Source organism: Chrysemys picta, chromosome 1, assembly GCF_011386835.1.
Source record: "Chrysemys picta bellii isolate R12L10 chromosome 1, ASM1138683v2, whole genome shotgun sequence".
NCBI classification, from domain to species: domain Eukaryota; kingdom Metazoa; phylum Chordata; order Testudines; family Emydidae; genus Chrysemys; species Chrysemys picta.
This window is the reverse complement of record NC_088791.1, coordinates 327,672,769-327,687,780: the sequence shown is the minus strand read 5'-3', so window position 1 is coordinate 327,687,780 and position 15,012 is coordinate 327,672,769. Positions and strand designations below refer to the sequence as shown.

General features: G+C 44.7%; 1 protein-coding gene across 7 annotated transcripts in view; it reads right to left on the bottom strand.

Annotated features, from left to right (window-relative positions):
- LOC101931329 (uncharacterized) overlaps nucleotides 1–15,012 on the bottom strand; it is a 167,396-nt gene that overhangs the window by 118,426 nt on the left and 33,958 nt on the right. For 3 of the 7 annotated variants that reach the window (XR_509237.4, XR_010597892.1, XR_010597891.1), the window contains one exon: nucleotides 11,191–12,007. The exons of the other annotated variants lie outside the window; for them this stretch is intronic. The gene's annotated coding sequence lies outside the window, so the exon portion shown is untranslated. Of the gene's footprint in view, nucleotides 1–11,190; nucleotides 12,008–15,012 lie in introns of those variants that run through there. 7 annotated transcript variants of the gene reach the window in all.

Here is a 15,012-nt window from a genome sequence, read left to right as displayed (position 1 = left end):
CAATATGGAGGTGATGTGTGGCGGGGTGGGGCCGAGGGGTTCAGAGTGTGGGAGGGGGCTCAGGGCTGGGGAGAGGGTTGAGGTCCAGGGAGGTGAGGGCTGCAGCTGGGGATGCAGGCTCTGGGGTGGAGCTGGGGATGAGGGGCTCAGGGTGTGGGAGGGGGCTCAAGGCTGGGGCAGGAGGTTGAGGGCTCCACCTGTGGATGCAGGCTCTGGAGTGGGACCAGAGATGAGGGGTTTGGGGTGCAGGCTGCCCCAGGACTGCAGCAGGGAGGACTCCCCCCCAGCCCTTGACCTCTCTCCCTCTCTCCCCGCAACAGCTCCAGGGCCAGGGGAGAGTGCCTCTCCCCGCCTCTCCCCAGTTACGGCAGCTCTGGGGCTTGGGGAGAGCATCTCTCCCTGGCCACAGCAGCTCTGGGGCTGCGGGAGAGCCTCTCTCGGCAGGGCTGGGGCTGGGGGAGAGGCCTCTCCCCACCGCAGCCCTGAGCTCCTGCGCGACCCTTGATGGCCTGCTGTGCGGCCACACAGCTTAGAGGGAACTTAGCTCTGCACCATATTTGTTAAGCCAGAGGTGAGCCATTTCCCCCTGACTAGACCTATGAAAGCGATGGGCCACTGAAACGGTACCCTCAACCAGAAAGTGCCCCTCCACTGTTGGAACTGGATGCACCTGGGCAACAGCAGTCAGAGATGCTTTGTGCTCCCACATTACGGACTTGCAAGGCCCAATGAAAAAGGGGGTATTGTACCTTCGTGAATATGCTTGTGGGTGATGGGTATAGGACTCATTGATTGTGGAGGGTTTCACTGCTTGGGGAATGGGGGGGTTGATTGCCACGCAATGTACTTATGAATAACCTGACTGCTTTGGAATGGGGTGGGGGGGATGATTCACAATCTGGATTGATGTAAAGAAGTGATGGAAGTATGAATTGATGTAGATAACTGTATTGAGGAATAGTGTTTGTACGCTGATTCCTAGTTCTCCATGATCATGTGTTTACCTTTATTATTTTAAATACACATCGTATGCTGCGGTACAGTGATAGCAATAAACTTTAGTTATACATGTGTATTAGAGAAGTACATTACCCCATTGCCAGGCAGGCCAGCTGCCATTACCACACCAAAACACCAGTAACAACAGAACCTTTAAAAAAAAAGTGCACAAACAAGTGCAAACAGTGAAACCATGTACAAGACAGAAACCCCCTACTATCGCATGTCTCCTGGCCACCTGTTCTCCTTTCCCTTCTTTTCTGATTTGCCACACACTTGGTACTAGGAGGGGGTGAGGGTGGAGGCATCCACAAAGGAGGGGGTCAATATGGAGGGCTGCATGGGGCAAAGACGCCCTGCCTAGCCACTCATGGGACCCAACTGCATGGGCCACTCAGCTTGGTGAATTCAATGCCTATCTCTGGACCACATCACAGAGTAACTCTCAGGGATTCAACCATGGTGTGGGTGATGCAGCAGGAGCCTGTACCCTTGCAGCCATTTGTGATAGCAGCCGTTCAAACAGCTCTTTCTGCGTCTACACTCCAATGTAAGCCACTGTGACCTTAAGAGCACCCCAATGCCAGATGGCAAGGGGCTGCCTGATATATAACAGGACTAGATGAATACACCTCACACACTGTTGCCATGATATTTATTTTAAAAATATTTTGTAATATATCATTTGAAAACGAATAGCATGCTGGCCGGGAATATAACTGTGAAATGTATGTAGTGAAGGTGTATGTGAAATTATGGATACTCTCTGATATTGGGTTTTGGAGTCTCTAAACAGACTAAGGAGGCAAAACAGGTCTTTTCCCAGAAAAAGGCGAATGGCCAGTACCTTTTTGGTTCAATTGCAAACCAAGCCAGGTGTAGCTATTTGCATAAGGGATCACAGGAAGATCGTTTACTTTGTAAAATCACAGAAGATTGCAAAAATTAAGTTAGCATCAGCTCCCTCACATATACACAAAGCTGAGCTCTGAGGAGGGCTTCCTGCAAAGACTTTGGGGTATCCATCACCTACGGGACACAGGAGAGCCGTACCCTTTGAGTTCATGAAAGGTGGATCCTCTCAGGCAGTTCCCCTTTTTGGAGAAGTGATGGACCAAAGTCAAAGGGGCACTAGCTCTGCCTGGACCAGGGCCGGCCTTACGAGTGGGCAGGTTGGGTCTCTACCCAGGGCGCAGTATTCAAGAGGATGCCGTGCTGGTACCTCCTACCCACCTGACCTGCTGACGGCCAGCAGGACTTAGAGGCAGGCAGGCAGGCATGGCAGCATCTGGAGTGAAGGAACAGACTGAGCTGCGGGAGGAAGGGAGCTGGACTAGCCAGGTAACTCCTCCGAAGTGGGGGTGCCCCTCCTCCCCTACTGCCTGCAGCTGCTGCTGCTATCCCCCTCCCTCAGCCTATGGAGCTGCCCTGGCCCAAACTTGAACCTGGAGCCTGCCTCCTGTGCTGTCTCCCCCACCTGTGTCCCCGATCTCTGCTGAGCTGGGGTGGAGGTCAAGGAGAGCATGTCTTTGCTGATGCCTCTGGGTACGGAGTGGGAGCTGCTGGAACTGCTGTTCAGGCTCCTGAATGCTCTTCTCAAAGAGACAGCGCGCTGACACAATCACTCAGGCACACATACACTCTCCCCCAACACACACACACACACACACACAAAATCATCCTCTCTCTCACACTCCCAACATACACATTCATCCTCTCTCTCACACAAACACCCCAACACTCAGACACACTCCCCCCTCACACACACCTCCAGCCCACCCACCCACCCACACACACACACATACTCCCCCTCTCTCACACACTCACCTCCCAAAACTCCGAGTTTGGTGCCAGGCTAGCACCAGCTGCTCAGCCAGTGTTTAATTTGTGCCAGGGCTAAGCCCGGCACCTCTTTCAATACAAATTAAGCACGATGGGAGGCAGCGGGGCCTGGAGGTGATTGGGGGGAGGGGGGGGAGTTGTCAAGATCAGGGACAATGGGGGGTGCCTGCTGGGGCAGAGGTGCCAAAATACAAGTTTGCCCAGGGCACCATTTTCACCAAGGCAGGCGCTGCCAGAGACCAGTGTACAGGGGCAGTCTCCAGACCTGGCTCTAATCCAGGATGAAGGGAGTGCTGCATCATAAGAATTCTCAGCTTGATCTCCTGGTTCTTCCTGGCCCTAGATTTCACAGCTAAATAGAAGTTACACTTCTGTGGGATGTGTAACTCCCCTAGGCAGTGAAGACACCTGGAGTGGCCATCGCCAACTGGGATAGCCTCCCAGCAAGTGACGCAATGTTTTAAGTCTCGAGAGCCAGGCATGCTCTCCCGAAAAAGGCAAGTCTCCGTGATGCGGGGGGAGGGAAAGGGGAGGCCCTCCCCTTGCTAAAAACTAAACCTACAACTTAATAAGCTAAACTAACACTAAGAAAAAGATTCTAAGAAGATGAGGGATGCTAAAAGCAGGTCTCTCTCAGGTGAAGGTGGTTGAGAAGGAATTGATGGCAGTTCGCCCACAGCACAGGGCATGTACAGTGCATGTGTGGGCTGAAAGGACACAGCTAATGAAAATCTCTAATCACATGAGCACCTGAAATGGATCACGCATAGGGACACTACTTGAAGAAGAACCTGACTTATGAAGAAAGGTTAAACAAGTGATTGAATGTTTAATCTTGAGAAAAGAAGCCTGAGGGGGGAACCTAAAAACAGTCTTCAAATATGTTAAGTGCTGTTATAAAAAAAAGACAGTGATCAATTGTTCTCCACGACCACCGAAGGTAGGACCATGAGTAATGGGCTTAGTCTGCAGCAAGGGAGATATAGACTAAAACTTTCTAACTACAAGGATAGTTAAGCTTTGGAATAGGCTTCCAAGGGAGGTTGTGGAATCCCCATTATTGGAGGTTTTTAAGAACAGGTTAGCCAATCACCTGCCAGGGAAGGTCTAGGTTTATTTAGTTCTGCTTCAGCTCAGGGGGCTGGACTTGATGACCTCTTGAGGTCCCTTCCAGGCCAGCCCTACATTTTTATGATTATATGCAGTAACAGGTAAATACACCCATAGGTTCTGACCCAGCAAAGATTTAAGCACGTTTAACTGTATGCACGAGTAGCCCCACTGATTTAAATGTGACTACTCACCTATACAAAGTTAAAACACATGCTTGGGGGTTGAATTTTCAAAAATGTCTAAGTGACTTAGGCACATAGACCCCTAAATACCTCTGAGAATCTGGGCCTATCTACCCCTTTAGGCACCTAATCCACCATTTAGGTACCACTGACACTTTCAAAACCAATGCTCAGCCGCCACCTAACCCCGTGGTTGCCTAAGTCCCTAGGGCACCTAAGTTTCCACCAACCTAGACCCAGATGCTGACCCACACATAATGAGCAGCTCAGAGCCCTTGCTCAAGCTGAAGCCCCAGAGGCCCCAAAGCTGGACTGGAGAAGCAAGCAGGGGATGCCCTATCTCACCAGCAGAGCCTGGTCCTGTAGGTATGGAGCTTAACACCTGATACCTGTCAGACCCCAGAGCAGAAAGGCTGGCTGCAGGCCAGCAATAGGTGGGAGAGAAGCACAGAACCCACACTGAAGATGGGGGCACAGGAACTCATAGGGCGAGTGGGAAAGAGGTATCAGGCAGAAAGACAGTTTCAGCTGGTTGGGCCAGGGCTACCTAAGCAGCTGACCTTGCTTAGGTGCCTAACTCCAGAAGAGGGTTAGTGGCTGAAGATCCCCAGCTGAGATGCCCATCTGTGGACCATCAGCCAGGTGTACCAGGTCAGCAACTTGGGTACCTAAGTCACCTTTCTCGGCATTTCACTCCTGGAGAGCTTAGGTGGCCCTTCATTCAGCTTGCTAGCTTCTATGGGGTCCCTTTTTAGGCACCTCTCTCTTCTGCATTGTAGGGCGGGAACCTAAAAATAAATTAAATAAAAATAAATTAATGGAGATATCCTATCTCCTAGAACTGAAAGGGACCTTGAAAAGTCATCGAGTCCAGCCCCCTGCCTTCACTAGCAGGACCAAGTACTGATTTTGCCCCAGATCCCTAAGTGGACCCCTCAAGGATTGAACTCACAACCCTGGATTTAGCAGGCCAATGCTCAAACCACTGAGCTATCCCTCACCCCTGGATACCTAGTTCAGGGCTGAGGATTCCCCTGGGCAGCAGCCACTTCAGAGTTAGGCATTGCAATGCTGAGCCCAGCGATGCCTGAGTATCTTTGAGGGGCAGGGCCCCAAGCACTTAAGTACCAGTGACTTGCATTTTATCTGCATAGAGGTGCTCAGATACTACAGTAATGGACAAAGAAGAACCCAAATAGATAAAGATAAGGACTTTATTGTACTTACCGCTGAACTGACACTGACAGTCAGCGTTATTTCCAGGTGTAGTGAGGCCTTTAAACACCCTCCAGAACTTTACTGTTTGAATTGCAGAAACTTCAGACAAGTCACTAGAAGAGGCTGAACAGCTCAGATGGACCTGGCCAATGTCCCAAATGTTACATGCTTTAGGATCCCTCGGGGTATCATATTTGCATTCAGGTAAAATAAAATTAATGTAAAAAAATTAACAGTAAGGGAAAATGCATTTAGACTTGAGAGAGACACTCAACTTTAAGAGGCCCAAGGTACTTTTCTCAAATCAATTGGTAAATTTCATGTCATTTTTCAAGACTTTCCTATACATATTCCACACAAAACACAAGCTTAATCAGAGAAACAGTCGGAGAACTAGGGCTGTGATTGCAATCTCCTTGGGCCATCTGTGTATGTGATCTCTGCAGATGCAGCATGCTCAGCTCTTGGGGGAAACAAAGGATGTTCCCTGCATTGCTCCCAATTCTGGGGTGGTTGTGTGGCTCTTCTTTACTGGTCATGGTGAGATCTATGATGAGCCTTTCTGCATGAGGGAAAGGCTGCACAGTGTCTTTGAGAGAATGAAGAGAATGCAGGGGACTGGACTAGATGACCTCTTGAGGTCCCTTCCAGTTCTATGATTCTAAGCAGGATCAATTCCTCCTCTGCCAAGAGACTATTGGAAAGTATTTTTTTTAAATGTAACCCAGGGTCATTCTATCACTCACTGCTCACACCCTGTAAACGACCAATTGTGCCTGTTCTTTGGTGTTGGGGAAGGAAAAACAATTTGAAACGTACATAGAAGATAAAGACCAAGTTAAGAAAAAAATGAAATAACTATTGTTTGCAGTGTTGTTGTAGCCGTCTCGGTCCCAGAATGTTAGAGACACAAGGTGGGGGAGGTAATGTCTTTTATTGGACCAACTTCTGTTGCTGAAAGCAACAAGCTTTTGAATTTACACAGAAGAGGTCTGTGTAAGCTTGTTTCTTTCACCAACAGAAGTTGGTCCAATAAAAGACATTACCTCACCCACCTTGTCTCTCATGAAACAACAAGTCGTTCATTACAAGGGTTTAACTATTCATTGCTATTTCATAAGTACTATTTGCAAGCCAACTTCAGGCTGAAGAGCTCTAAAAATACTGGGCCCAGTTTGGATGATCATATATATATTGTACAACAGTTTAACTTCACTGATTGCAGTGCAATTACTCCTGATCTACACTAGAGCAGTATTGCCACCTTCAAACATTCAGTGACATCAGCTTAAATATCATGAGATTCAAAAAGAAATACTTTTAAAAAAATTTACCTTCTGGCTTTTGAACCTTCAGGCTTCATGTTTTCAAGCTTTTCTCTGCACTGTGAAGGCTACAAAGTTAGCTTTTACTTAAAACAAAACAAAAAAAGCCAGATTCTCTCTTGTAATCACATGGCTCCAGAACCTGGTGTCTTAAATAAAACACCACATAATGTGGGAGTTGGCAGTACTGTTAGTGGGGAGTCTACATGAGCTACATTCTATACAGAATATGGCCCTAAATCCTGCAATTTATTGTGCATGGGCAGACTGCAGCACCTGCAAGGAGCCTATTGCTCCCATGTAGTTCCTCATGAAAGCAACATGCCAAAATGCAAAAAAATTGCAGGATCAGGGCCTGGCACAAATTTGAAGAGCATTCTGTGTTTGAGCTTTTCTTTCAGCATATCCCTGGTCTGCATAGATATTTTTTGTCCATGCACCCTAGTACATATTATTCCTTTTTTTTTTTAAATGAAGGCCAATTTCATATTTCCACTATTTAACTTTACCAAAAATAATTTTCAAAGTGAGAATTTAAAGGGGCAAGCATGCTCCTATTGTGTGATTGAACCAGAAGACTGAAGATCAAGTGCTCTAGCATCTAAAAAATGTGTAGTTTTACCCTCAAAACCCCTTGCAGTGTCAGTTGTCTTATTCGCTTTGGTGACAGGGATTAAGATCTTGTTTGAGAAATAGCCACTTACACCGTTCTATGAGTATTTGACAAAACTCCTTTATTTTCTTTATACTTCAAAGCCATTTATAAAAACTCCATTAAAACCTTGATCTTTAAGTATTTTACTTATATTTGATTTATGCTTTGAAAATTTGCTCCTAATAAATTGCTCCATGACTTGATTTATCAGAAGGCAATGCCAGGTTTATAATGACTTCACCTGATAATGAGCACGCTTGGAAACCATATCACAAGACATTGTTGCAGAAATACCTCAGCATGATTTCCTGATAAAATGCTTGTAATCAATCATTCAATTTTGCCACAAGCCACTATATGCTGGGAAACAGTTTGAAATCTTATTTCTGAAATACTTTTGAACTCTAATGACACTTGGGTTAATACATAGTTAAAAAATCATAGATACAATTAAACCTTTGTCTGGCAAGTTCAGAATATTCGACATTTGACCAGCTGCCATTAGTTTAGTTCCTGATGCTTAAGTGTCAGGATTTATGTCAATTACAAAACATGATAAAGGAAATAAATTTTTCTAATGCATATTCCCATATGCTGTAATTAAAAGAGATCCCAGTAAAAGATGCCAAAGTTGAGGTGCAAAATGTGATCTTCACAACATAAAAATATTGACAGGTCTACAATCAATTATTTTTAAAAGATTTTTTTTTAAAGTTTCAAATTAAGGCTATTAATTTAGTCTGTTATTTTGCATAATGAACACCTCAATAAGTGAAGTGTTCTATTTTACTCCTGGATGTAGCAGCCTTTAAAATTGCACATTCCAGTGCACTGGAAATAATGTACTAGATATTAGAATACCAATTTGAATAAACATTTTGATCCATATAGTTGATTATTTTGATTACAGTAGCACTCCGAATACATTAGGTGTGACACGTTGTCTTTGTCCTAAAGAGCTCACAATCAGCGAAGATAGGTGACAAATGAAAAAAATGAGGAGAGAAGACATGATCAATGAGGGTCATTATTAATTACTTGTGAGTTATGGTAGAAACAAGTCTTGACCGATTTTAAAGGAATAGCATAGTGGCTTTGTGAACTAATTCAGAGGGAGCCTTCCAGGTCCATAGTGCTTCTCGGGATAGCAAGGAACACAAAACAGACTGACCGAAAGAATCCCTTTGTTGAACTCGGAGGGAAAACTCATGGGATTTAATACAGAGGACATGCAAAGAGCAACCCAGGATAGGCAAGGATGGCAGAGCCTTGTCTGTGCCCTAAGCAATATCTGACAGGGCAGGAAGGATTCAGATTCAAGGCTGGTCTCTAACTAAATGCAATTTTACTTACACTTGAACAGGCAGACGAAGGACACTGCAGAATTTACATGTAGGTTGTGTGGTGGTGTGTTAGCTTCCTCAGCCACAAATTTTAATTCATTCTTATTTAAGGTAACCAACTTTTATCCAATGAGGACAACGTACAACACAGAACCATGGCTGTCCCTAATAAAGAGGTAATTCTTCGTCACAGGAAAGTAGAGGAAGACAAACATTATGCTAAAAGCCATGAGAACTACAGTAACAGTTGAGAAGGAGCATCAGAGATTGACCAACTCCAGCACAGACGTCATTTAGCTCGATCTCTAACCACACAGGGGCATTTCCTCAATATAAGAGGTCCAGATGATTTTTCAAGAACAGGAGATGCTTTGAGCAACAAGTAGTACAGTGGAACCTCAAAGATACGAACACCAGAGTTACAGACTGGCCTGTCAACTGGACACCATGTGGAACCATAAGTAAGCAATCAGGCAGTAGTGGAGACCAAAAAAAAGCCCTAAAAAACAAAAAAACAGGAAACACTGTTCTGTGCCTGTATTGCATCCTAAAGGTAGGCACATCTGGGCTGCTTGTCCCCACCCCTCTACTCACCACACAGGGGGCAGCCACTTACAGATAGGAGGTGAATTTCACAGGCACACCTATGAGCCCCTGAGCAGGCAAAGTAGGAGGAGGACTGGAGTCTGTGTCGCTTTCCTGTAAAAAGAACAGGAGTACATGGGTGCAGTTCTTCCCCAGGAGGGTGACAAGCTTGTATGCTCAGTCCCAGTCGGGGAAAGAAACTTCCCCAGCTCCAGCTGAAACCTGGCCTGGAGTGTTTGCTGCTGGAGCTGGACCCAAGCGCCTGCCTGCCTGCTGCGCTCTGGAGGAGCAGCTCAGTTTTAAAGGGCCATAGCCTTCACCACGTGCTGGCGCCATGGTGCCCCACTCATCACCCTTGCAGTCAGGCGGCTAGAACCAGATGCCTGTCCCCACCCTCACTTGCTGGGCAGCTACTTACAGGCAGGAAGTGAAGACCCTGAAGTTCGCAGGCACAGCTGTGAGCCCCCACTCTGAGCAGTCCGCCCTGAGGAGCATCCCATAACGTCTTGTTCAGAGTTACGGACAACCTCCATTCCCGAAATGTCTGTAACAGGATCTGCTGTACTTGGTAATTCAGTAGATAGCACACCTCAGACAGCAGTGATTCAAGACCCAGCTTGGAGCTAGTGGGCACTGCAAACATGTCAAGTGATTAGCAGGAGAGAGATCAGGACCACTTCTGATTAAAATTCCCAGCTCTTTTTCTGAGCATAAGGATTTTAATTCCCACATCTTAAACCAAATCCAAACAGACATTTACATTTTGCTGACCCAAAATTTCTCCTGCAGTGTCAATGTGACATGGCATTCTACACAGTAACATCTTTACCACACAAGAGTGCAGGAAGTGAATAAGGTCCTAAACCTGCACATGAGTAGTCCCAATAGCTTCACTGGGACTATCCAGGTGCTGATAGTTAAGCACATGCAGAAGAGTTTGCAGGGTTACAGCCTTTTTCACTTCCTGCACTAAGCAACTGTGGGAAATACTGATACACAGCTGCTGTGTTGTATTCATCCTCAGCAGCATCTGCCCTGAAGTGGTGATGAAGTGATCCCGAAACTACCTCTCCAACATGTTTTGAGGGTTTTTTGGGGGTTCTAAGTACTTTGAGATCCTTGGATGAAGAAGGGATGAGGAGTAGAAGTGCATAGAATTATTCCAGGAATTTTGATATACTTTTCTTTTTAACTTCTTGGAGTGCAACTGCGGTGGTTTGATGCTAGGTTCTAAAGAGAAATTGGGATCCATATAAGAATGGTCTATTTGAATAAAGTGTTTGAAAGCCTAACCTACATTATTCCATATTTTCTTCATTTTCTTCATCTCTTTATATTAGCTATTTTGCCATGAAAAACCTGTGGAATATTTCTCTTGGGCTTCTGCAAGATTGTTCTGGTAGATCTTATGTTATTCACTTTGAATGTTCAAGTCCCACAGGAAAATGAAATCCTTTGTAAGTGCCCCACCCCACCTCTTCCCGCCCCACTTCACCCCTGCCCCTCCTCTTCCCCCCCTCTCTCTTGAGCATGCCCCGTCCCCACTCCTGCCCCACCCTCCCAGCACCTCCTGCACGCCACTGAACAGCTGTTCCACAGAGTGCAGGAGGGACTGGGTGGGAGTGGGAGGAGTTGAGCAGTGGGGCCGGCGGCCTCAGACATGCTTCCACCCCCAAACACGCCTCATCCCTGCTCCTCCCCCTCCCACCCAGCACCTCCTGCACGCCACTGAACAGCTGTTCCCCAGCATGCAGGAGGCGCTGGGAGGGAGGGGGAGGAGTCTGGGATACCCTCGTGGATCCCGAGGAGTCCGTGGATCCCAGTTTGAGAAACGTTGCTGTATAGCATTTAATGAAAAAATATTACATAATGTAGGCCATGTTTCACAATCAAGCCACTTTCTGGCTAAACAAGATGAAGATTCTACGTAAGATTAATATCTTCTTTATTCCAAAAATATATATATATATATATTTTAAATCAAAGCATTTCAAATGACATTAAGCACAAAGAAGAAATGTACTTCTTTAGAAGTTGTGAACCAGACATACAAAAACTCATGGGAGCAACATTACAGATTACAGTGATAAAATCTGAAAACTGATTTATACAAATTTATAACGCAACAGAGTTTCCTTTCACAATATAGAACTTCAAAGAGCTTTAAGAAAAAACACCATTTTAAAAGTCTGAAAGGCACATCACCTGGACCATAAAACGGACTGGCATGCTCACTAATCCGTTTTATGTTACATTCCAAAACAGAAATCATAGCACTCCAAGTAAGTAGAAGACTGAAGAGGACAGTAGGTTCCTTTGTAAAGTACTATTAAAAAGTGGGATATTGGAAGAAAGGTTTGCGGGGTTTTTTTTGGCTCTTCATAAAATACGAGTATTAATACACGAAGTTAGAGAATTTAAAAAGCTGCATCATTCCGTTGTATTTGGGCGAGTTGCCACATAAACAAACACAACAATTAAAAGCACAACAACAGCCATTGTGGGAAGCACTACAGTGGTGATTTGTTGTCGAGCCTCTTGCATTGCCTGCTTTCTCTCCTTTTTATCTTTGGAGGTCTCCTTTTTGGGCTTTCCTTTCAGCTGCCTCATTCTTCTCTTAGGCTCTTTTGTTGTCCCCCCGCCAAAACAAAAAACAAAAACTGACTTGCAGAGATAGGCCAAGGAAGGTCTTTGAAAAGTGGTGAAACAGTCCTTGCTACTTCAGATGGCTGCCTGTGCCACAATCTGTAAAAGGGGGGGGGGAAAAAAACAAATCTTTCAGGCAGGATCAATGTGTATTTTGAATAACGATCACACACATTTTTGGCTCCCCTTTGATATCACTTTCATCTAACGCACACCAACATTTACACAGCTACTGTCAATGAAGGCCTATCTCTGAAGACTCTCACTTCATTAATTACACTGTCCATGTGAAAAATTATAGCAGTTCATCATGGTGTGTACATTTGTCCAAAGGCCACTGAACTTGTGCTATGTTAAGTCAGATACAATGCAGGGTACCGTACGTTGGATGCACCAAAGCAAACAAGATAACAAAACTAAAGACAATGAGAATAATCAGAATTAGTCTTCTGTCACTACATAGCACCAGCTGCCTCGTCTTGTAACAGCAGGGGTTCCCTACCAGAGGTCTATGGCTTCCCACAGATTTGCATTACAGATAGCATGGGGAGTAAGCGCATACCTTGTCATTATATTCAAAGACATCACACATTTATTATCCCCATAAGGCATTTAGTGGAATAAAGGGCCGTCTGATGGAAAAAAGAATTGGAAAGATGTGTTTAAAGCATGGATCTTGTTTCTCTGGCAGCAAGAACAGTATTAAAGCATGCCATGAAACAATGCTGTGTCTGTGATTTTATTACATTTGGCATTTTCAGAAGGAGGAATTCATTCCAAGTGATAATCCTTGAGGCAAACCAGACTATTCTACACATGAGGTCATTGAAAATAAGCTGCTGTGAAGCTTCTACTAGTCCAGTGTCTAAGCAGAAGTACCTGTGAGGTGAGGTTAATAAGCACAGTACACAACGTGAAAGTCTCTCTGAGGATGTACCTGCTCTGCCACATTCACATGCAGATCTCTTATTTGTGCATGCACATGTGGTTCTGTGCCTGCACAGTGCGCAAACGTCTGCTCTGACTGAAAATTAGGAGTGAAATAACACTTGACCCTTTTATTTATACATTTACGGTAAGTTAACAGACCACTAGCCAACCTTGTAAATGAATCTTTAAAAGATGCTACAGAGCACCCTGCCACCATGGAAATTTCCCAGCGATTTAACAATTACCTAAATGTGTCATTTAAGCCTTCCCATTAGCTAGGAAGAATGTGAACATAAGAATAGCCGTACTAGGTCAGACCAATCTAGCCCCGTATCCTGTCTTCTGACAGTGGCCAGTGCCAGATGCTTCAGAGGGAATGAACAGAACAGGGCAATTATCGAGTGAGCTATCCCATCATCCTGTCCCAGTTTCTGATAGTCAGAGGTTTAGGGACACCTGGAGAATGGGGTTGCATCCCTGACCATCTTATCTAATTCTTTACTGAACCCAGTTATACTTTTGGCCTGCTCAGCATTCCCTGGCAACCAGTTCCAGAGGTTCACTGTGTGTTGTGTGAAGAAGTACTTCCCTTAGTTTGTTTTAAACCTATTCATTTCATTGGGTGACCCTGGTTCTTGTGTTATCTGAAGGGGAAAATAACATTTCCTTATTTCATTTCTCCACACCAGTCATGATTTTATAGACCTCTATCCTATTCATCCCTTAGTCGTCTCTTTTCTAAAATGAATAGCACCAGAACTTTTTAATCTCTCTTCATATGGAAGCTGTTCCATAACCTTAAATGATTTTTGTTGCTTTTCTCTGTATCTTTTCCATTTCTAATATATAGTGTGTGTGTGTGTGTGTGTGTGTGTGTGTGTGTGTGTGTGTGTGTGTTTGTGTTTTGAAGGGGAGGGGGGTTATTGGACTAAGTTTAGAGAATGTTTATTAGGTGTATCTAGCTCTCACATTCCCTCTCTAAATTCCCTGCTCAAAAATCCCCTGTTCACCAGCTCCTCTGGTTGCTCAGGAACTGGCTTTTAAAACCTCTGTTCTCCCTGAGTTAACACCGCCTCCTTGTCAGAGAATCCTAAAGGGAGTAGGGATAAAAGGATGGCAGATCAGAGCCTCTCTGGGAAGCTCTCAGTTTTCCCTAGCAGGCCACTAGGCACAGCACAGAGTACCTCCTCAACCTTTCAGATAGACCATACTATAAACTTCAATTAGGCAGGAACATGACAAGCACACAAGAACACACAAACTAACACAACAAACTTACCCCAAGGGCTACATAGTCGCTCCTCCTTCACCTGGAGAACTTCCTCGCAAAATTCCCATTTGCTGCTCCTGTTTGCTAGCTCAGACTTCACAAGGGGTAACTCAACTGTGCTTGGTGGTAGGCTCTACCTGCATAGCAACCTAGAGGTGCCTCTCACAACATATTGTCCCTCTGTATACTAAGCTAAACATTTTTGGAATCCAACATCTAAAGAAATTCAAGGGCTGGGGCTTTTTTTTAGGTGTTTTTTTTTTTTAATGAAATCTGATTACGAGGAAAGCAAAATAATTCTGATTATCTTTTTATCATGAAATATATACATTGTATTAACGGGCATGATTGCACAAAAAGTTATCCTGGGTAGGAAGCAGCATAAACCCAGCAGAGTAGAGCTGCATACCCCCTCCAGTTCATCAGACCCAAGCTTTCTGTTTTTGTGTCTCTCACTGCTAGCAATTAATAGCTTTGTGATCGCTTCATCACAGCTTTAAAAGGACAGAATATTGATAATTTCTATCCATCTGGTGTTCTTGCTACACATTAAGGTACACAATGTCACTCCAGATGCCAGTAAACTCCTGCTGATAGAACAGAAATCTACATAAATGGCCTCCCTATTGACTGGAGAATGTAGCAAATTACTACAAAAAATAGTCTAATTTTACTGCAAGTGTTTTTTTTTTTTTATTTTCACCATCCAGCCCAAGTTCATAGCTTGACAGCAGAAAACAAAAACAAGCTAAAATCGTTTTGATTTACAGACTAAGAGTCATTTTAATTCTTCTATGTGAGAAACTGCACTACAAAGGAATTTTCCCATCCTCTCACATAAGTAGTAATACACTGACTGCTGAGGTTCTCATCCAGATTTACTATTTCATTGAATGAAGTCAGT